Source organism: Tamandua tetradactyla, chromosome 9, assembly GCF_023851605.1.
Source record: "Tamandua tetradactyla isolate mTamTet1 chromosome 9, mTamTet1.pri, whole genome shotgun sequence".
Classification (NCBI taxonomy): Eukaryota; Metazoa; Chordata; class Mammalia; order Pilosa; family Myrmecophagidae; genus Tamandua; species Tamandua tetradactyla.
Window position 1 is genome coordinate 16,438,466 of NC_135335.1, and position 22,243 is coordinate 16,460,708.

General features: G+C 36.5%; 1 long non-coding RNA gene and 1 pseudogene across 11 annotated transcripts in view; one reads left to right on the forward strand and one right to left on the reverse strand.

The window, feature by feature from the left end:
• LOC143646797 (uncharacterized) overlaps window positions 1-22,243 on the forward strand; it is a 120,456-nt gene that overhangs the window by 6,992 nt on the left and 91,221 nt on the right. For 3 of the 11 annotated variants that reach the window (XR_013157630.1, XR_013157625.1, XR_013157631.1), the window contains exon 5: window positions 19,932-20,140. The exons of the other annotated variants lie outside the window; for them this stretch is intronic. This is a non-coding gene — a long non-coding RNA (uncharacterized LOC143646797). The remainder of the gene's footprint in view (window positions 1-19,931; window positions 20,141-22,243) is intronic. 11 annotated transcript variants of the gene reach the window in all.
• Window positions 6,430-6,862, reverse strand: LOC143645907 (ubiquitin-conjugating enzyme E2 D3 pseudogene; annotated as a pseudogene).

Below are 22,243 nucleotides of genomic sequence, written 5' to 3' on the forward strand. Positions count from 1 at the left end.
CACTTTTTGGTAATTGTACTTCTTTTTTAACAGTAGTTACCTTTGTTAGAATTGTTGAAAGGTTATTAAAATAGTACTATTAATTATCATCCATAGTTTATATTAGGTGTATTTTTTCCATATCCCAACCTATTATCAATACCTTTTATTAGTTGTACATTTGTTATAATTCATAAATGAACATGCTTAAACTTGTACTATGAACTATAGTCCATGGTATACAGTATGGTTCACTGTGTTATACAATCTTATCTTTCATCTTTTAATTTTTATTCTAGTAACACATACAATGTAAAATTTCCCCTTTTAACCACATTCACCTATATAATTCAGTGCTGTTAACCACACTCACAATAACATGGTGTATTAGTATAAAGGCAGTGGATTCTTTTGCCCAATGTGATCAAATGACCAATTCCTAAGACACTGGGGTTTCAAAGAGGGAGAAAGTTTATTGCAGTACTTCTGATTTACAATATCAAAAAATGGGCAGGTTTTAGGATAATGAGCACAGTGGCACCAACTGATGTAATTAGAGGTGATCTAATTATTGATCATGCACAGAGTGATTACATGCTTAGTCACAGAACATATGTAAGAGAATAGTGGCCTTAATATGATGGTGGGCATGATTCTTAGTATTATAATGAGATATAGGTGACTTGTAAGTTCAAATCTAAACTATTGCACATGTCATGCAGACCTATTTTGGTTAGATTCAGTTTTGGTTATCACAATAACTTTGGACTTTGGGTAGGTTAGTTCTGGTCTGATCCAAGACCCTTCATTAGTAAGCATTAGGGGCTCTCTTTAGAAATCACAGGACTATAAAGTCAGAAAACTGGATAAATAGGTACAAGTGAAGGTTAGACACAAGGTTTTTACAATCACAAGGGCACAAAATAAATACATCATTATCAGGGATCAAGTCAGCTGGGTAATGATTTCAGCTATTTACTTCTGACTATTCCAATACACCAGAAAACAAAAAGGAATTACTATATAGTGATTCAGTAACTATAATCATCCCTTAAATCCTTACTTCTTGGTTACAATCACCATCCATTTCCAAATCCTTATAATCAATCTAAGTAGAAATTCTGTACAAATTAAGTATCACCTCCTTATTCTCTAACCATAATCTGTGGTAATCTAGATCTAGATATAGATTTATAGTCTAGATATAGATTATAGGTTAGTTATAGATATAGATTATAGATATATATACTCTAGATATAGGTTATAATCTAGATATAGATTATATGTTAGATATGCATTACCTGGTAACCTATAATCTAGATTCTGACTCTGTGAATTTGTTTGTAATAGTTTGTATCAGCAAGATCATATAATATTTGTCTTTTTTGTGTCTGGCTTATTGCATTCAGCATAGTGTTCTCAGTTTCATCTATGTGGTCAACATGTATCAGGACTTCATTTCTTTTGATGGCTGAATAATATTCCATCATATATGTATATACCCATTTTGTTTATCACTTTATCAGTTGATGGACACTTGGGCTGCATCTATCTTTTGGCAATTGTGAATAATGCCACTGTGAGCATCAGTTGCAAATATCTGTTTGAGTCCCTGTTTTCAGTTCTTCTGGGTATACCTAGTAGTGGAATTGCCAGGTCATATAATAATTCTCAGTTTAGCGTCCTGAGAAACTGCCAAACTGTCTTCTGTAGCAGCTGCATTATTTTATATTCCTATCAACAATGAATGAGTGTTCTTATTTCTCCACACCCTCTCCAACACTTCTAGTTTTCTGTTTTTTTTTTCAGTAGTAGCTGTTCTAGTTTGCTAGCTTCCAGAATGCAACATACCAGAAAAGGAATGGCTTTTAAAAAGGGGAATTTAATAAGTTGCTAGTTTACAGTTCTAAGGCCAAGAAAATGTCCCAATTAAAACGAATCTTTAAAAATGTCTAATCAAAGGCATCTGGGGAAAAATACCTTGGTTCAAGAAGGCTGATAAAGTTCAGGTTTTCTCTCTCAAGAGGAAGGGCACATGGTAAACACAGTCAGAGTTTCTCTCTCATCTGGAAAGGCAGGTGGTGAACATGGTCAGTGTTCCTCTCTCATGTGAAGGGGAACATGGCAAGCATAGCATCATCTGCTAGCTTCTCCTGGCTTCCTATTTCATGAAGCTCCCTGGGAGACATTTTCTTTCTTCATCTCCAAAGGTCGCTGGCTGGTGGACTTTTCTTCTCATGGTTATGTCATTCTGCTCTGCTCTTTGAATCTCTCATTCTCCAAAATGTTTCCTCTTTAATAGGACTTCAGAAACTAATCAAGACCCACCCAAATGGGTGGAGACACGTCATCACCTAATCCAGCTTAAAAACCACTCTTGACTGGGTTACCTCTCCAGGGAGAAGATGTAATTACAGATTCAAACACATAGTATTGAATAGGTATTATTCTGCCTTTACAAAATGGAATTTAGGTTTAAAACATGGCTTTTCTAGGAGACATATATCCTTGCAAACCAGCACAGTAGCCATTCTAGTCAGTGTAAAATGATATCTCATTGTGATTTTGATTTGTATTTCCCTAATAGCTAGTGATGTTGAGCATTTTTTCATGTGTGTTTTTAGCCTTTTGGATATCCTCTTTGGGGAAATGTCTATTCCAGTCTTTTGCCCATTTTTGAAATGGGTTTTTTGTCTTTATATTTTTGTGCTATAGGATTTCTTTATATATTCTGGATATTAAATCTTTATCAGCTATATGATTCCAAATATTTTCTCTCATTGAGCAGGTTGCCTTTTCACTTTTATTACAAAGTCTTTTGATATGCAAAAAATTTTACTTAAGATTTATTTACTTTTTCTTTTGTTGATTGTACTTTGGATGTAAAGTCTAAGAAACCATTGCCTAACAAAAGATCCTGAAGATGCTTCCCTATATTTTCTTCAGGGAGTTTTATAGTCCTGATTCCTATATTTAGGTCTTTGATGCATTTTGAATTAATTTTTGTATATGGTGTGAGAGAGGGGTCCTCTTTCATTCTCTTACATTTAGATATCCAGTTTTTCCAGCACCATTTGTTGAAGAGAAAAATCTTTCCCATTTGAATGGACTTGGCAGCCTTGTCAAAAAACAGTTGAACATAGATGTAAGGGTCTGTTTCTGAACTCTCAGTTTGATTCCAGTGGTCAATATGCCTATCCTTGTGCCAATTTCCATGGTGTTTTAACCTTGTAGTTTTGTGGTATGCTTTAAAGACAGGAAGCATGAGTCCTCCAACTTCATTTTTCTTTCTCAAGTTATTTTTGCTATTCAGAGCCTGTTTCTCTTCCAACTAAATTTGGTAATTGGCTTTTTTTTCAGTTCTGCGAATTTGGGCTGTTGGAATTTTGATGTATTATTGAAACTTCACCTGTTAATTTTTCATATCTTTGAAGCAAATTTGTCTTCTAAGTGCTTTTATAAAATTTCATTTTATTTATTTTTTATTTTTTTATTTTGTATGTTGTATGGCGGGGGTCACATTTCATCCTTTTCCAAGTGAGTATCCCATTATTGCAGCACCATTTGTTGAATTTTTGTTTGGTTTGGTTTTTTTGTTTGTTTGTTTGTTTGCATTGTTTTGTTTTGGGGGGGGAATGCATGAGCCTGGAATTGAACCCCAGTCTCCCACTTGGCAGGCAAGAATTCTACTACTGAACTGCACTTGTACCCCCCGATAAGTACTTTTTAAAAAGAATGATATTGAACATTTTTTGTGTGTGCTTATTTGCTTTCCATCTGGCTTCTTTTGTAAGTACCTTTTCAAATCTTTTGACCATTTATTAAATGGCTTATTTTCTTACTGTTAAGTTTTGAGAGTTCCTTATATGTTCTGAATATGCATGCATTGTCAGATTTGTGATTTGCAAATATTTCCTCACTATTTGTGACTTCTCTTTTCACTCAACAGTGTATTTAAGAGAATGAAAGTTTTTAATTTTGATCAATTTAGAATCTTCTAAACCATGAACACAGTATATCTCTCCATATATTTAGGTCTTCTTTAATTCCTTTTCAAATTGTTTTGTAGTTTTCTACATAGTGACCATGCATGCATTTAGTTCTGTTAATACTTAAGTATTTGATTTCTTTTGCTGTTCTTCTAAATTATACTTGTTTTTAAAGTATTTACTTCTGCTCGTTCTTTATTAGTGTATAGAAATATGATTCACTTTTTAAAAACACTAACCTCATATTCTTTGACTTTAGTGAAAACATAATCTATAGGCATAGAGTTTTGCCTTTTCCTTTCTAATCTGTGTGCTTTTTTCTTTTATTTATTTCACTGTGTAGAATTTTACTTTTGCCATTACAATATGCATACTTTTTTCCCTTACTTATTTCACTTGACTAGGAGTTTTAGTATGATGTTGAATAGAAGTGCTTAAAGTGTACATCTTTACTTTTTTCTTTGCCTTAGGGGTACAATTCAGTACTCAGCATCAAATGTGATATTAGCTATAGATTTTTTTGGTAAATGCCATTTATCAGATTAAAGAAGTTCCTTTCTTTTACTGATTTTGTTGAGTTTTTATCATGAGGGAATATTAAATTAAAAAGATATTTTATTTTGAAATACGTTTATGTTTACAGAGCAGTTACAAAATGTAAAAGTTCCACACAGAGAAGTTTGACAAATCCCATCCCCCTAGATATCCAGATACCCTAATTTTAACATTTTGCTGCATTTGTATATCATTCTATTTATAAATCCAGCGATCTCTCCATCTCTGTCAGTCTGCCTGCTTATTTATCAATCCATTTTATCAACATTTGCATTTCCTAAGAGCAAGGGTATTCACTTATGTAACCATCTGAAGTACAATTAGCAAGTTCAAGAAATTTAACATTAATGTAAAGCTTATAGTTTACATTCCATTTTTCTTCATATGTCCTTTGAGCCTTTTCTCATCTCTAGTTAGACCCCATCTAGAATCACATATTGCATTTAACTGTTCCTATCGCTTTAGTTCCTATTTCTTTTATTAAATAGTGGGAACACTATAGAGCATAAACTTTCCATCTTAACCACTCCCAATTGTATTCAGTGGGATCAATCCTATTCACAATGTTTTGGTACCCTCACTGCCTTCCGTTACACAATGTTGTAGTACCCTCACCACCTTCCCATCTCCCAGATAGAAACCTTACACTCATTATGCATTAACTCCCCATTCCCCCTGCCCCTAGAAATGTGTATTCTAATTTTTTACTCTATTATGACCTTGTGTATTCTCCTGTATATTTTTTATGGTTAACATGGGTCTTAAATTTAATACACTCTTCTGTGCCTTGATCCCAATTCAACTTAAATAGTATACACAAACTATGTTCCTATACCTCTCTGCTTTCTAATCTTTGTATAATTCTTATAATAGATCATGTTTATGCAGAATCCCAAATCACCGATCTCTCTGTCTTTTATTAAGGACAGTTTTTCCATATGTAGAATGCTTAGTTGACAGTTTTTTGCTTTCAAAACATTGAATATGTCATCCCTTTGCCTTCTTGCTTCATGGTTTCCAGTGAGAAATTGGCACATAACCTTACTCCCTTGGATTTGATGTGTTGCTTCTCTCTTTTTTTTTTTGGTTTATAAAATTTTATTGAAGAAAAATAAATCAGTTAGTAGCAGAGCTACTAGTTGATCACTCATCCATTGACATCTTACATCATTTATCCACTGCTATATTAAACAGTGTATTGAAAGATAGATTAATAGCTCCAAGCTTCCTAGCAATTTAAATGAAAATTACAAAATGTTTGAGAACCTATTTTATAGACTTCTAATTTCCGCTCTCTGTAGAACAAGAACAGGTCATTCCTTTATTGACATCCATAAAATACATCACATTTCCTGTTCTGCTGATGCAATAAAATCAATTCCAATTCTCCAGCCACATCAGTTGAGCATAAAGTATATCATGAAACCTCAAATTTCGAACAGTGGAAGATTTAAACAAGAATGGATGCTGCTATAGAGTAATGCTGTTTCCTTTGATGTGGCAATTGAACATCCATCTCGTCCCCATCAGATGACTTCTTCGACATTTAGAGCAGTGAAGAATGGTTTTAGTGTCATTATCAAGTTAGAGTGAAGACATTGGCTACATAATGCACATGCTCCATGTTTTAAAAAGTTCTGAATCTTGGGCAGTTGTTCTCTTGTAACTACTTTACAGTTTCTAAAAGCAGTTATTGTCCAAAGCTGGAAGAACTTAAGTCTTCTCAGATGAGCATGTAAATGAATGGAAGGAGGTAAACAAAAAATAAAATAAAAAAAGATGAGGTCTGATAGGGGAGCAGCCAAATAAGAAAATAAAAAAAGGAGCAGTAATTTAGATTTATTTCAGCAGTAAAATAAATTTATTATTTATTTTATAATCAGGTTATTCTAACTTTAAGGTAGCATCACATGGCATACTTCTGAGTCCATTCCTGAGATATTCTGTTGTACTTATCTCTGTTTTATAAATCTGTGCAGTCTCTGGAACTAGGGAGTCATCTGGGTTTGGATCACATAGCAGTAAACAAATGGATAAAAGAAATTTAGAAATAGTTAAAACAAGAGAGCACTGTGATCTTAGAATATCGAGACAAATGCTGCCATTACTGTGAATACCTAGATGATAAATTCTTGTTGTAAATCCAATCTTAGGTGGTTTAAAGGGATAGTCTGTAGGAAAATGAATTGTCAAAAAGAATACACCACCTCGATATTGGCTGTCATTAGGGCCCATAATTGTGGCTTGCCAATGAAACATATCATCCCCAATTGGTCTTGTAGAATATTGTGCTGGGGGGCCAAATCACTAAGTTCCTTATTAATCTGTTTCAGTGCCATAGTCTGTGCTTTTTGTCTGGCTCTGCACTATCTTGGTGTGCACGCAAAGGTCCAGCCAAAGCTCTTGATTATCAGGGTGGTGGGGAGGAAGTCTATCTTCATCTCATACCAGTTCTGCCAGACACAGTCGACTTTTTATTATATGGATCAGAGGTTGGACTGGGAGGTTGGCGGGCAGAAGTGGGTCATGGGGGTCTGCTTCTCTTTTGTAGCCTTCAGAATTCTCTTTTTCTTTTGCATTTGGCAGTTTGATTATATACCACAGTGTGGATACATTTGAGTTTATGCAGTTTGGAATTTGTTGAGCATCTTGGATGTGTATAGTCATATATTCATTAAATTTGGGAAATTTTCAGATATTATTTCTTTGAAAAATCTCTCCTCCCCTTTCTCTTTTCTTCTTCTGGGACTTCCACAATGTATATGTTGGTTTGCTTTATGGTATCCCACAGGTTCCTCAGGCTCTGTTCACTTTTCCTCGTCTTTTGTTCTCTCTGTTCTCAGACTGAATGATTCAGTTACCATATCTTTAAGTTCATTGATTGTTTCTTCTGCCAGCTACATCTGTTCTGGAACACCTCTAAGGAATTTTTAACTTCAGGAGGGTTATGCTGCTACCACCCAACCAGGACCAGGAATGGGGGGGGGAGGTTGGGGGAGGGGCTAGTCTGGTGCCCTGAGATCCTACCACTTTTATGTTGCCATTCTCTTCATTCAGCACTCACCTTGTTACTGAAATCTTTTCAGTGTTTTCTGGGCTTTGAGAAAGATATCTCTGCAAGTTTTTACTGATTGTTCAACTCTTCTGTGGGAGGAGAGACCCTGAGGCTTCTCTCTCTGCCCTCTTGATCAGGGCAGCGTCTGAAAATCACATTTTCCCACATGCTTTTAATGCATTTTTTGTCATTTTTCTGCATCTTTTGAGATGATGTATGTTTCCTTTAGTCTGTTAACACAACCATTTACTTAGGGTACTAAAAGCAGGGCAACTGACATCACCCTGGCCAACTGTAGTCATCACAGTCATTTCTTGTCACACTGTCCCCCAGGGCAGTGGTAGGTTAGCTCCATTCTCACTGTTAAATAAAATGAAATGGTTGCCTACATTGCAGGCCCTTTCTGAGAAAGTATGTTCCAGAAGACAAAAACATTTGATATCCAGGGGCTTTTTGAGGAAAATGAACAAGGGAATACAGCCTACAGAATTGCAGACAATCAACACCTGCTGATAAAGTTCTGGTTCAGGAGAGAGAGCTATCAGAATGCAGAAGTCCACCATATGAGTGTCACTGTATACCTGCTGCCCCCCACTGCACTGTAGAAGATCCTCTCCCCTAGGTAAAGTAGAAAAAGAATGCTGGCCCATCAGAGCATTTCTTCACTTTCTTCCTCATCTACCCTATTTAAGCATAGCTTTTCCTACCATCTCAGCCAAGCTCCCTTCTACTTTTTGAATGGGTTTCTGCCCAGTTGATGAATTTCTCAATAAAGTACTGAGATCCTAAGTTGGAAAAAAAATGTTCTTTTAATACTCCCTTCCCTCTCTCCCTTGCCCACACCTTTCCAGTGATCTAGTGCTGTGTGTGGGTGGGGGGTCAGGACAGTAGAGACAAGACTAGACAGTCAGGAGCCTTCCCCCATTTGGGTGAGGGCAAGCACATCCCACCACAGGGGGTGAGGGAGGACTGGGAGCTGGGAGTGGTGTGATGCAGTGGTGCCATGACCATAGCCATTGGTCACATGGCCCCAGCACATAGTAACTCCAGGTGGGCATGGCTGGTGGTGCCTTTTCAGCAACTGTGCCCCTCCCAGGGTTGCTGGGAACTGACTGAGAGCCTAAAAAGCTGCCCAGAGCTCAGGGAGAAGCTGATAATCTGCTCACTGCCAGTGACTTGGGGGCCTCACATACCTCATATACTAAACAATAAATCTTGGATTTCTTCCTCTGTCTCACTCTGCTGCAGGTTTCCTAATGTGCACGTAGTTACTCTATTCCAAACTCTAGACATTTCCTCATCCTTTATCTTCCCACATAGAGTATCATCTACAGTGTCCCAATACCCATGAAGCAATTTCTTCTTTCCTTCTCTTTTTCCCTCCCCAGCCCCTCCCAACCACTAATTTGTTTTCTGTCTTATAGATTTAACTATTTTGTATATTTCATGTAAATTGATTCATGTAGCCTTTTATGTTTGACTTCTTTCACTTAGCATGATATTTTCAAGTTTCATCCACTTTAGAGCATGTACTATAAAGTACTTCATTCTTTTTTATGATTGAATAATATTCCATTGTATTTATACATCACATTTTGCTTATCTAGTCATCAGTTTCTACCTTTTAGTGAATATAATAGTGTTGCTGTGAGCATTTGTATAAAAGTGTTTTTGTACTTCTTCCATTTTTGTTTTGAAGTGAAATTTCTAGGTCATATAATAAATCTAAGTTTAATTTGTTGAGGAACTGCCAAGTAATTTTCTGCAGACAGATCTAATTTCCCCAAACTCTTTGTCATGAGTTGCACATTTCATATCTGGCAGGGAAATTCTGAGTCTTGCCACAAAGGCCAGCAGTTTGCAGCAACTGAAGCAAGGCAGATCTAATGCATCAGAGGGAACCCAGTCATGGCCTACTGACTGTGGATAGACTGAAGGAGGATTTACAGTGGGAACTACAGATGGGCAAGATCATGGGAAAGGCCAGTACTTCCAACTTCTGCTGCAGAACCCTCCCATAATCTTTGTTATTATTATTATTATTACTGCTACCATCATGTATTCTGTCAAAATTTAGCTTATAGCTAAACAAACAAATGAAACTGTTGAAAAGCACACAATTAATGGTAAGTCTCTTTCCTATCCCACTACTTGGATGTTCAATTCTATTCCACTCTCAGATACCCACACAAGGGTATGAATTTCTTGTGTGTCCTTCCATGGGTGTATAGTTCACACATAAGCATATGCCCTTGTCTGATTGTACATTCTATGTTCTGTACATTTTAGATTTGTACACTTTTAGGTTTTTAAATTATTGTCCAGCTGAATTATAAATTACATTTTCTTAGAGCTAATTCCATACCCATACTATAGCCCTATAGGCAAAACCTCATGAAAAATCCAAACCAGGGTCCTTTTGAGAATGAAAGGAGGTGGTGTTGCTCATACCAGGACAAGGACATAAGCAGTGCTCCTTAGACAAATGGGCACAACAGACTTCTAGATCTACCAATCATTTTAACTGCTATATCCATCATCCAAAGCATGAAAGTACCTAAATTTAAATACCTATTGACAGATTTCTAGGATGCTTGCTGACTTTGTTAGTGCAATAAATATTGTTGAATGTATGTCTTTGCATACTGTTCCCAGTGCCTGGTGTGTTACATCACTGAACCTTATAATAGCCCTATGATGTACCTCTGCAGTAGGTACTGATATACTCCCTGGGTCACATATGAGGATGCTGAATATTCTAAATATGAGAACTGTCCCAGTTCTTATTGTGAGTGAGGCAGTGGACAAAGGATGAGCCGAAGGCCCTGCATGCCTAGCATGACCAAATATCCCACTTTGCCTGAACAGTCCTGGATTATGCCTGTTGTCTCCAATAATTATTGGTAATTATTGTACTTTCATTTCCTTCTTCTTTTTTGACATGGGCAGGCTCCAGGAATTGTACCCAGGTCTCCAGCATGACAGGCAAAGATTCTTCCACTGAGCCACTATTGCACTGCCCTCTATTTCCATTTGAAAAAACTTTTTATTGTAGTAGCATATACACAACTTAAACATCCTCTTTTACCCATTTGTAAGTGTACAATTCAGAATATTAATGATGTTCACAATGTTGTGCTACCATCACCAGCATCCTTTATCCTACATTATTATCATCTCAATCTATGCTCCATTAAGCAATACCTCCCCAACCTATAATCTACTTTCAGTCTCATTCTAGGTATTTCATATAAGTGAGATCACATAATATATGGTTCCTCTCTTGCTTTATCTATCTTGGTTCTCAAATTAGAATTGGCAAGAATTGTGCATTAGTAATTCTCCATGGCCTAGAATGGTTCCTGCAGGGTTGTCAGCACTTGGTATGTTATGGTGAATAAATGAAGTAACCAAAGAATGGCTTTGAATAATTATTATCTTCTAGGACGTCTCAGTCCAATTCCACTTGAAACAAGACAATGTTCATGGTGCCCACTCACAGTCTGTGTCTCATTCTTTGAAATGAAGAGTGGAAGATTTGGTCCCTTCATCATTTTTCTTCATTTTTAAGACAGATTCTGCTTAGCATAGATATCATTTCATATTGCATTACTGGGTTCTATTTTCTGATATTTTAACTAAATTTCTCATCTATATTCACAAATAATTGAAATATGCCTTCCTTTTCTGTATCTAGAGGGCACGGTGTTTTTAGTACACCCCACTTCATTTTACTTCTTTCTTCTTTATAAAAAAAATATTTCTTAATGATGCAGAATAAGAGAAGCATAAAAATGTACACCCACATACCATTATTTATATTGACCAGTTTCAGTTAGCCATATCTGCTTTCTCATATTTCTTTTAAAATATATTTAAATAAGTAAGATTTCAATACTTAGCACTTCAGTAGGCATACATAAAACTAAATAAACTTATTACTGCATCCAAGCTTGAACTACAATCATCGTACACATCTTAAGGGATATTTTTTCTCAAACCAAGATCCAATAAAAGACTGAGAATTGCACTTAGTTATAAAGGCAGAGCCCAAGTGCAATGCACATCCATGGGAAGGCACTAGAAATCTTCTGCCAGCACTTACACAACAACTTTCTCCCACCTTTTATACCAGATGGACTCTATTAACAAACAGGCATTTCAAGAAGTGGACCAGAAGGGTGATGGTTGATGTAGTCCTGGGTTCATTCACATGCACAGAACGTGGGCCATGGCTGGGTACCCTGTGCATGCCCTGCCCTGCCATTTTACAGGCTCCCTTTCTGGGCCTAGAGCCTTGAGGGAAATAATCTGGGAGATTTCCAGATTTCCCAGCTACCTTCAGGAATCTGGTTCCCGCTGATGAGGAAGTAGATGTTAAAAGGCCAAGACAAGGGAGGGAGGGACCTGCAGAGTTAGTGGGTGCCGGCAACCCTGGAGGGTGTGCTAGAAGATGCCATGGTGAGACCCCAGGTGCTTGTGTGTGAGGCCCAAGGGGGAGGGTGGTGGGGCAGGGGTCCAGTGTGGACTTTGCAGGTGTGGATTCCACATGTTCTGCCCTTATTCTGGGCAGACTGCCTAACCGTGCAGCCCCAGGAGGAGGGAACGTATGCATGTGTGATGTTGTGCTGCATCATCTGTGGACAGGGCAGGCTGCTGGGGAGAATGCATGTGCTAAATGTGTCTTACATCGCTGTGGGGGCCAGGGCTTGTGCTAGGATTCCTTTTCTGAGAAAGGAGAATATTCATACTTCCTTGTGGGGGTGCTTATAGAACTGAAAAACAAAGACGCAGTAAGGTCTGTATAGCTATGTCCTAAAGTGGTATAAAATAAGGATCAGAAATACAAATTAAATGCAGATTAACTAATTAAATTAAAATACAAGTAAGAGCTGATTCAGAACAGTGAAGTGATATTCTCAGGTAACACAACCAAGCCATTGAGGGCAGTAGGATTAACATCTGTGTCTGTTTTGCTCCAATTCTCTAACTCCTCCTAACTACCTACTGAAAATTCAATATCATGTATTTTTCCCAGCATTTGGCACAGTGAGATGACCCAAGATCTGCAAAGAAATGTAGCTGTGAATCATGCATGGTGTTTATTGTACCTTAAGCCTATTTCTAAGGTTTCTTGATCTTTCCTCAGAGTCCTTGAATCAAACTGGCTCCTAGGCTCCTCTCACCCTGTCTAGTTTGTGCATTCAATGACCCAGTTTGGGTTTATAGAATATGCATTGCAAGATTCTATGGGAGAATGAGTACCAAAAGCTGCATATTTGGGGTCCTACATGATAGTAAATGTGGGGTTTTTAAAAAATATTTTTATTGAAGAAATATAACACTGTATAAACATGAACATTCTTAACATATAAACATTCCATTATTGGTATATAATCAGTGGCTCACAATATGATCACATAATTGTATATTCATCACCATGATCATTTCTTAAAATATTTGCATTACTCCAGAAAAAGAAATAAAGAGTAAAAAGGAAATACTCATACCTAACATACCCCTAACCCCTCCCTCTCATTGACCACTAGTATTTCCATCTACCCAAATATATTTTAAACTTTGTTCCCCCTATATTTTTCTATACCCCTTACTACTCCCTTTCATTGATCACTAATATTTCAATCTATTCAATTTATTTTAACATTTTCCCCTTATTATTTATTTATTTTTAATCCATATGTTTTAGTCATCTGTCCATACCATAGATAAAAGGAGCATCAGATACAAGGTTTTCACAATCCAGTCACATTACGAAAGCTATATCATTATACAATCATCAAGAAACATGGCTGCTGGAACACAGCTCTACAATATCAGGTACTTCCCTCCATTCTCTCCAATATACCTTAAACTAAAAATGGATATCTATATAATGTGTAAGAATAACCTCCAGGGTAACCTCTACTCTGTTTGAAATCTCTCAGCCACTGACATTTTATTTTGTCTCATTTCTCTCTTCCCTCTTTTGGTCAAGAAGGTTTTCTCACTCCCTTAATGCTGAATCCCAGCTCGTTGTAGTATTTCTGTTCCACATTGCCAGGGAGGTTTACACCCCTGGGAGTCATGTCCCATGTACAGAGGAGGAGGGCAGTGAATTTGCTTGCCATGTTGGCTGAGAGAGAGAGGCCACATCTGAGTAGCAAAAGAAGTTCTTAAAGGGTAATTCTTTAGGCCTAATTTTAAGTAGGCTTAGCCTATCTTTTGTAGGAATAAATTTCATATGAACAAATCCCAAGGTTGAGGGCTCAGTCTATTGATTTGGTTGTCTCCACTGCTTGTGAGAATATCAGGAATTCTTCAAATGGGGAAGTTGAATTTTCCCCCTTTCTTGCCATTCTCCCAAGGGGACTTTGCAAATGCTTTTTTATTCACTGCTCAAATCATTCTGGGATTTATTGGGGTATCACACTGGACAAACATACAAAATCTCATGACCTGTTCAAGGTTCCAAGTACTTATGGTTTTCAATTAACCTGTCCATATAAGTTATATTAGGAAATGCACCAGTCAAAATGTAAATTTTGTACCAAACAACTTTTTTTTTGCATGGTTAGGCACCAAGAATCAAACCTGGGTCTGCGGCATGGCAGATGAGATCTCTACCTGCTGAGCCACCATCGCCCACCCCAAATAAACATTTTTTGCTTTAGTCTCACACAGAAGTTAAAGTTTTAAAATATGAAGAACAATCTAACTAAATGTGATTTTGTGCTTTTGTCCCAATTGCTGATTCCTGTGGAACAAATCAAATCCTATGAAGTAAGAGGGATGGAACCACTGAAACAAAATCCCACTGGGAAGAGAAACTGCAGCATTTACACTCTGCAGAGTTTCAGAGCAGGGAGATAGTCCCAGAAAGGAGCAGATCCTGAAGTTGCAGGGCCAAGCAATTCTTTTTTTTTTTTTTAAACTTTTTCTATTAATTAAAAAAATTAAACAAAACATTTAGATACCATTCCATTCTGCATATACAATCAGTAATTCTTAATATCATCACATAGTTGCATATTCATCATTTCTTAGTACATTTGCATCGACTTAGAAAAAGAAATAAAAAGACAACAGAAAAAGAAATAAAATGATAACAGAGAAAAAAAAGACTATACATGCCATACCCCTTACCCCTTGCTTTCATTTACCACTATTTCAAACTGAATTTATTTTAACATTTGTTCCCCCTATTATTTATTTTTATTCCATATGTTCCACTCTTCTGTTGATATAGTAGCTAAAAGGAGCATCAGACATAAGGTTTTCACATTCACAGAGTCTCATTGTGAAAGCTTTATCATTGTTCAATCATCATCAAGAAACATGGCTACTGGAACACAGCACTACATTTTCAGGCAATTCCCTCCAGCCTCTCCACTACCTCTTGAACAACAAGGTGATATCTACTTAATGCGTAAGAATAACCTCCAGGATAACCTCTCAACTCTGTTTGGAATCTCTCAGCCATTGACACTTTGTCTCATTTCACTCTTCCCCTTTTTGGTCGAGAAGGTTCTCTCAATCCCTTGATGTTAATTCTCAGCTCATTCTAGGGTTTTTCTCAGTCCCTTGATGCTGAGCTCATTCCAGGATCTCTGTCCCACATTGCCAGGAAGGTACACACCCCTGGGAGTCATGTCCCATGCAGAGGGGGAGGGTGGTGAGACTGCTCATCATATTGGCTGGAGAGAGAGGCCACATCTGAGCAACAAAAGAGGCTCTCTTGGGAGTGACTCTTAGGCCTAAATTTTAAGTAGACTTGACCTATCCTTTGTGAGGTTAAGTTTCATGTGAACAAACCCAAGAATGGGGGCTTAGCCTATAGCTTTGGTTATCCACACTGCTTGTGAGGATATCAAGAGTTCAACTTGGGGAAGTTGAATTTCTCCCCACTCTCACCATTTCCCAAAGGGGGCTTGCAAATACTTTTCCAGTCACTGATCAAATCATTCTGGGATTCATCGGGGGATCACTCTGGACAAACCAACAAAATCTCATGTGCTACCTGAGATTCCAAGTACTTATGACATTCAATCAAACTATCTACATGAGCTATATTAGGAAGTTCTCTAGTCAAAATCTAAATTTTGTAACAAATAAACATTTTTTGCTTTAGTCTCACACATAAGGTGACATTTTAAAGTATTAATTATCATCTATTTTCAGCACCCTGCAATAATGACATTCCTTTGTTCTTCCTCATGCCAAAACATTTTTAAAATTTGTACATTGTACATTTCACTATTATTATGCACTCCAGGCATTCCTAGATTATACCATCTCAATCTTTAACATTTATCTTTCTTTCTGATTTCATTTATGTCCCCAGCCCTCCTCCCTCTATCATTCTCACATGCAGCTTCATTCAGTGTTTTAAGATAATTACATTACAGTTAGGTAGTATTGTGCTGTCCATTTCTGAGTTTTTGTATCCAGCCCTGTTGCACAGTCTGTATCCCTTCAGCTCCAATTACCCACTATCTTACCCTATTTCTATCTCCTGATGGTCTCTGTTACCAAAGACATATTCCAAGTTTATTCACTAATGTCAGTTCATATCAGTGAGACCATAGAGTATTTGTCCTTTAGTTTTTGGCTAGTCTCTCACTCAGCATAATGTTCTCAAGGTCCAGCCATGTTTTTACATACTTCATAATTTTATTCTGTCTTAGGGCTGCATAATATTCCATCGTATGTATATACCACAGTTTGTTTAGCCACTCATCTGTTGATGGACATTTTGGCTGTTTCCATCTCCTTGCAATTTTAAATAATGCTGCTATAAACATTGGTATGCAAATGTCCATTTGTATCTTTGCCCTTAAGTCTTCTGAGTAGATACCTAGCAATGGTATTGCTGGGTCATATGGCAATTCTATATTCATCTTTTTGAGGAACCACCAAATTGCCTTCCACAGTGGTTGCACCATTTGACATTCCCACCAGCAGTGAATAAGTGTGCCTCTTTCTCCACATCCTCTCCAGCACTTGTCATTTTCTGTTTTGTTGATAATGGCCATTCTGGTGGGTGTGAGATGATATCTCATTGTGGTTTTGATTTGCATTTCTCTAATGGCCAGAGACATTGAGCATCTCTTCATGTGCCTTTTGGCCATTTGTATTTCCTCTTCTGAGAAGTGTCTGTTCAAGTTTTTTTCCCATTTTGTAATTGGATTGGCTGTCTTTTTGTTGTTGCCAAGCAATTATTAACACCTAGGTGAGTAAGATGTTACTATGTTCATAAGTCATCAATGTCTGTGACAGTGAACTTTTTGGGTAAATTTCAGAAACTGGAGGTGAGCTATATTAGGAGGACAAAAGGCAGGTTGCAAAGGAAATGTCATTTCACTGGGGAATTGTAACAGCATGGTCTGGGGAAAGACATCTTTAGTCTGAGGAAATTCTATCGGTAGCCTTTTCTAAAAAGCCCCACCTTCCTTGGTCTACCTTCATTATTTCCAGAATCTGGCTGCTTTTACACCATGTCCATCAGCATATGGGGAATCTAGAGATAAGCTTAAAAGCCTCTTCAGGAAAACTGCAACACAATTTTACTGTTCTTGCCTGAAAGCACATATGCCTTTTTTTGAGCTTTTGCGAATTCTTTTCTCTCCCTGTATAAATAATTTCACTTAGAACCTGGAAAACCAATATAGCTTATTTTCTACAACATCTGCATTGTGAAAGGCATACTGTAATTATTATCTCCAGAAAACATGATCCTAAATCATTTGGTGAGAAGGTGATTTTTTTGCAGGTGCATCATCAAAGAATTGGAGGAAATTTTTCTAAGACCAGTTAGGAATGGGAAGGGTGGCTTGGGCTTTTATAACCCCAAACAGACAAAGAAATGGCAGAAGTCTAGAAGAAAGCAGTAAAACATTTTAAAAACTAATTAAAAGTCACAGGATTCATAAAAATTGAGTAAGCATTGCTTGCTTCATTTTGTTTGGGTAGCATATCTTGTTATCTAGTAGCCCTTCTTCCTTTGTTGACTATTCAGGTCTTTGATCTTGCCCTTCAAGAGGAGGAAGGTCCTGATATGAGGTCATATGATGTTTCATATGATGTTTCATTCCTGCAAGCAGAGCAAGCAAGAAACATGTGTTTCTTTTCTCAAAACAGAGAATAAACTTTCTTTTTATTGAGATTAGACTAATAGCAGACTACTTCAATAAAGGCTTTTATGCTTAAAATAATTTAAGGCTGCTTGCATGAAGTGATTGTACCAAACAATTTTTTAGCTAATAAAGACTATACTAAGTGTTTTCCAGCTAAAGGATAATTTTGAGTATTTTTATTTGTCCAGGTGTCATAATTTTAAATTTTATTTTAAATTAGTACATTTTTGAGATAGAATATACATACCATGAAATTCACCCATTTTACAAGTCACACTACAAAGTTGTGCAGCTATCATCATAATCTTACTTTTAGAACATTTTTATCATTACCCCCAAAAAACCTCTTGCCATTAGCAGTCACTCCTCATCCCATCCCCCACCTCTCACTCTTTCCTAACCCTAATCTAAATATTAATCTGTTTTCTGTTTCTATGAATTTGCCTTTCTTGACAGTTCATAAAAATAGAATCATACTATATGTGATCTTTTTGACTGGCCTCTTTCATGTATATATGTTTTTTATATCCATGTTACAACATGGTTCAGTACTTTACTCCCTTTTATTAGACTGGAGAAAAGTGTTTGGGAAAGGAAGACCACAAAGGTAAAATATCACTTTCATCATATTAACTCTACATACTATCAGTAGGACTTATCACTGTTGATGTTGACTTTGTTCACCCAGCTGTGATAATATTTGTCAGGTTTCTGCATTCTAAAGTTATGCATTTTCCCCCTTTCCATACTGCACTCTTTGGAAAGAATTGGCAGTGTACAGCATGTGTACAGGGGTGTATCTGCAAAATTTATTTGGAGTTCTGTATGGGAGATTTATCTCTTCTTCATTTGTTAATTTATTTATGCTATTATTGACTCATAGATAGTTTATACCAGTATTGTATATTTTTGCTCAAATTGTTCCAGTTTTGGTGATTGGGAGCTCTTTTGGGTGACTATCCTTTGAAGTACTCCCAATATTGTAGGATTTTTTTCTTTTGGGTACTTTCTTCCTTCCTAATGGTACAAGATGCTTACTGTCCATCTCTACATCTTTCCGCTGTTATCTATTCAGAGCTTTAGCCTCTCCTGTAGTAGTCTGTTAAAGTTATTTTCTTAATGCTTGCTTTGGGATTACAATATATATCTTAATAGATTCTGCTTCAGATTTATACTAATTTAATTTCAGTAAGATAGGGAAACTTTGCTGCAGTGTAACTCAATTCTTTTCCCCTTTTGATATTTCTATGTTATAAATATATGACTTGTATGTTCTTTTTATTTGTATATTACAAATCAAAGGATAGAATAGTATAATTACTGTTCTATACAATTTTATGTCCATTAAGGAAGCTAAGAAGAAAAAAAGAGAAAATATATTAACAATTTATTTATATTAATCTGCTTATTCATGCTTTGTAGTTCATGTCATTTCTTCCTGTGGATTTGAGTACTGTCTATTTTATTTTATTTATTTATTTTTTTAGTGCTGTCTATTTTAATTTCCTTACTCCATTTTTGCTTTATTACCCCACCCCATCTTTGTGCTATTATTTTAAAATATATTTTTTGTGTTATAGGCCCAATTTAAGGATGCAGCTTTATGCATATTATTTTATGCAACTATTTTTAAGCAGTTTTATTGAGATATATTCACATACCATACATTCCATCCAAAGTGTGCAGTCAGTAGCTTTTAACATAGTCAGAGTATTTTCCCCATAAACCACTCTGTTATCAGCACCTTATAATAGTATCATACATTTGTTGCAATTCATGAAAGAACATTCTTATATACGTGCTATTAACCACAGTCCATCATCCACAACAGAAATGAACTCAAAATGAACTAAATGCGTTATACAGTTCTATGTATTTTCTGAATTCCTCCCAATAACATATGCAACCCAAAATTTGTCCTTTCATACACATTCACAATCGTAATTTGGTTCTGTTAATTACACTTGCACTTAAGTGCTGCCATCGTTGGTATCATTTCCAAACCTTTACAATCAGCCTAAATAGAAATTGTGCACAAATTTTACATCAGCTCCCCATTCTTTACTCTCATTCTATCCCCTGGTGTAGTCAAACTCTTGAGTATGCTTATTATAATTAGTTCTTATTAGTGAGATCACACAATAGTTGTCTTCTGTCTGGCTTATTTCACTCAGTATAATGTCTTCAAGATTCACCCATGTTGTTCATTCCTTCTTACAGATGAATAATATTCCATCATATGTATTGGCAGTTATGAACAATGCCACCATAAACATTGGTGTGAAAATGTCCGAGTCCCTGCTTTCAGTTCTTCTTGGCATATACCTAGGAGTGGAGTTTCCAGGTCATATGGCAGTACTATACTTAGCTTCCTGAGGAACTGCCAGACTGTCTTCCAGTGGCTGCAGCATTTTACATTCTCACCAGAAGTGAGTGTTCCTATTTTTGCATATCCTCTCCAATGCTTGTAGCTTTCTTTTTTAAAAAATAGGGGCCATTCTAGTAGGTTTGAAATTATATCTCATTATGTTTTTGAGTTGCATTTCCCTAATAGCTGGTGGTGCTAGATATCTCTTTTTTAATTTTTAAAATTTTTTTATCATATATAACCATATACAAACACAACATTCTTACCATATGATCATTCCATTCTTGTAATATAATCAATAACTCACAATATCATCACAGTTATATATTCATCAACATGATCATTTCTTTTTTAAAATTTTTATTAATAAACCAATCAACATACAATATGAACATTCTTTTTTATCACATAGTTGTATATTCATCATCATGATCATTTCTTAGAACATTTGCATCAATTCAGAAAAAAAGAAAACAGAAAAAAATTCATACATACCATACCCCTTCCCCTCCCTTTCATTGGTCACTAGCATTTCAATCTACTAAATTTATTTTAACATTTGTGTTCCCCCAATTATTTATTTATTTTTAATCCATATGTTTTACTCATCTGTTGATAAGGTAGATAAAAGGAGCATCAGACACAAGGTTTTCACAATCACAGTCACGTTGCAAAAGGTATGTCATTATACAATCATCTTCAAGAAGCATGGCTACTGGAGAACAGCTCTACATTTTCAGGCAGTTCCCTCCAGCCTCTCCATTATACCTTAACTAAACAGGTGATATTTATTTAATGTGCAAGAGTAACTTCTAGGATAACCTCTTGATTCTGTTTGGAATCTCTCAGCCATTGACACTTTATTTGTCTCATTTTGCTCTTCCCCCGTTTGGTTGAGAAGGTTTTCTCAATCCCTTGATGCTGAGTTCCAGCTCATTCTAGGATTTCTGTCCCACGTTCCAGGAAGGTCCACCCCTGGGAGTCATGCCCCACATAGAGAGGGGGAGGGCAGTGAGTTTGCTTGTCTTGTTGGCTGAGAGAGAGAGGCCACATCTGAGCAACAGAAGAGGTTCTCTTGGGGGTGAGTCTTAGGCTTAATTTTAACTAGGCTTAGCCTATCTTTTGTTGGGTTTTCATATGACAAACCCCAGGATTGGAAGTGGTGCTGAGCATCTTTGCATGTGCTTTTTAGCCATTTATATTTCCTCTTCGGAAGAATGTCTATTCAAGTCTGTTGCTGCTTTTTAAAAACTGGGTTGTTTGTTTTTTTATGGAAGGGCATACCATGTTAATGGATTGGAAGACTAAATATAGTTAAGATGTCAATCCTACCTAAATTGATTTACAGATTCAATGCAATACCAATCAAAATCCCAACAACTTATTTTTCAGAAATAGAAAAACCAGTAAGCAAATTTATCTGGAAGGGCAGGGTCCCCCGAATTGTGAAAAACATCTTGAGGGAAAAAAACGAAGCTGGAGGTCTTGCGCTGCCTGACTTTAAGGCATATTATGAAGCCACAGTAGTCAAAACAGCATGGTATTGGCATAAAGATAGATATATCGACCAATGGAATCGAATAGAGTGCTCAGATATAGACCCTCTCATCTATGGACATTTGATCTTTGATAAGGCAGTCAAGCCAACTCACCTGGGACAGAGCAGTCTCTTCAATAAGTGGTGCCTAGAGAACTGGATATCCATATGCAAAAGAATGAAAGAAGACCCATATCTCACACCCTATCCAAAAGTTAACTCAGAATGGATCAAAGATCTAAACATTAGGTCTAAGACCATAAAACAGCTAGAGGAAAATGTAGGGAGATATCTTATGAAACTTACAATTGGAGGCGGTTTTATGGACCTTAAACCTAAAGCAAGAGCACTGAAGAAGGAAATAAATAAATGGGAACTCCTCAAAATTAAACACTTTTGTGCATCAAAGAACTTCATCAAGAAAGTAGAAAGACAGCCTACACAATGGGATGCAATATTTGGAAATGTTTTTTTATTGTTGAGTTATAAGATTGCTTTGTATATTCTGGATATTAAGCCTTTATAGTATATGGGGTTTCCAAATATTTTCTCTTATTGGGTAGGTTGCCTTTTCATTTTCTTGACAAAGTCCTTTCAAGTACAAAATTTTAAATTTTGAGGAGTTCC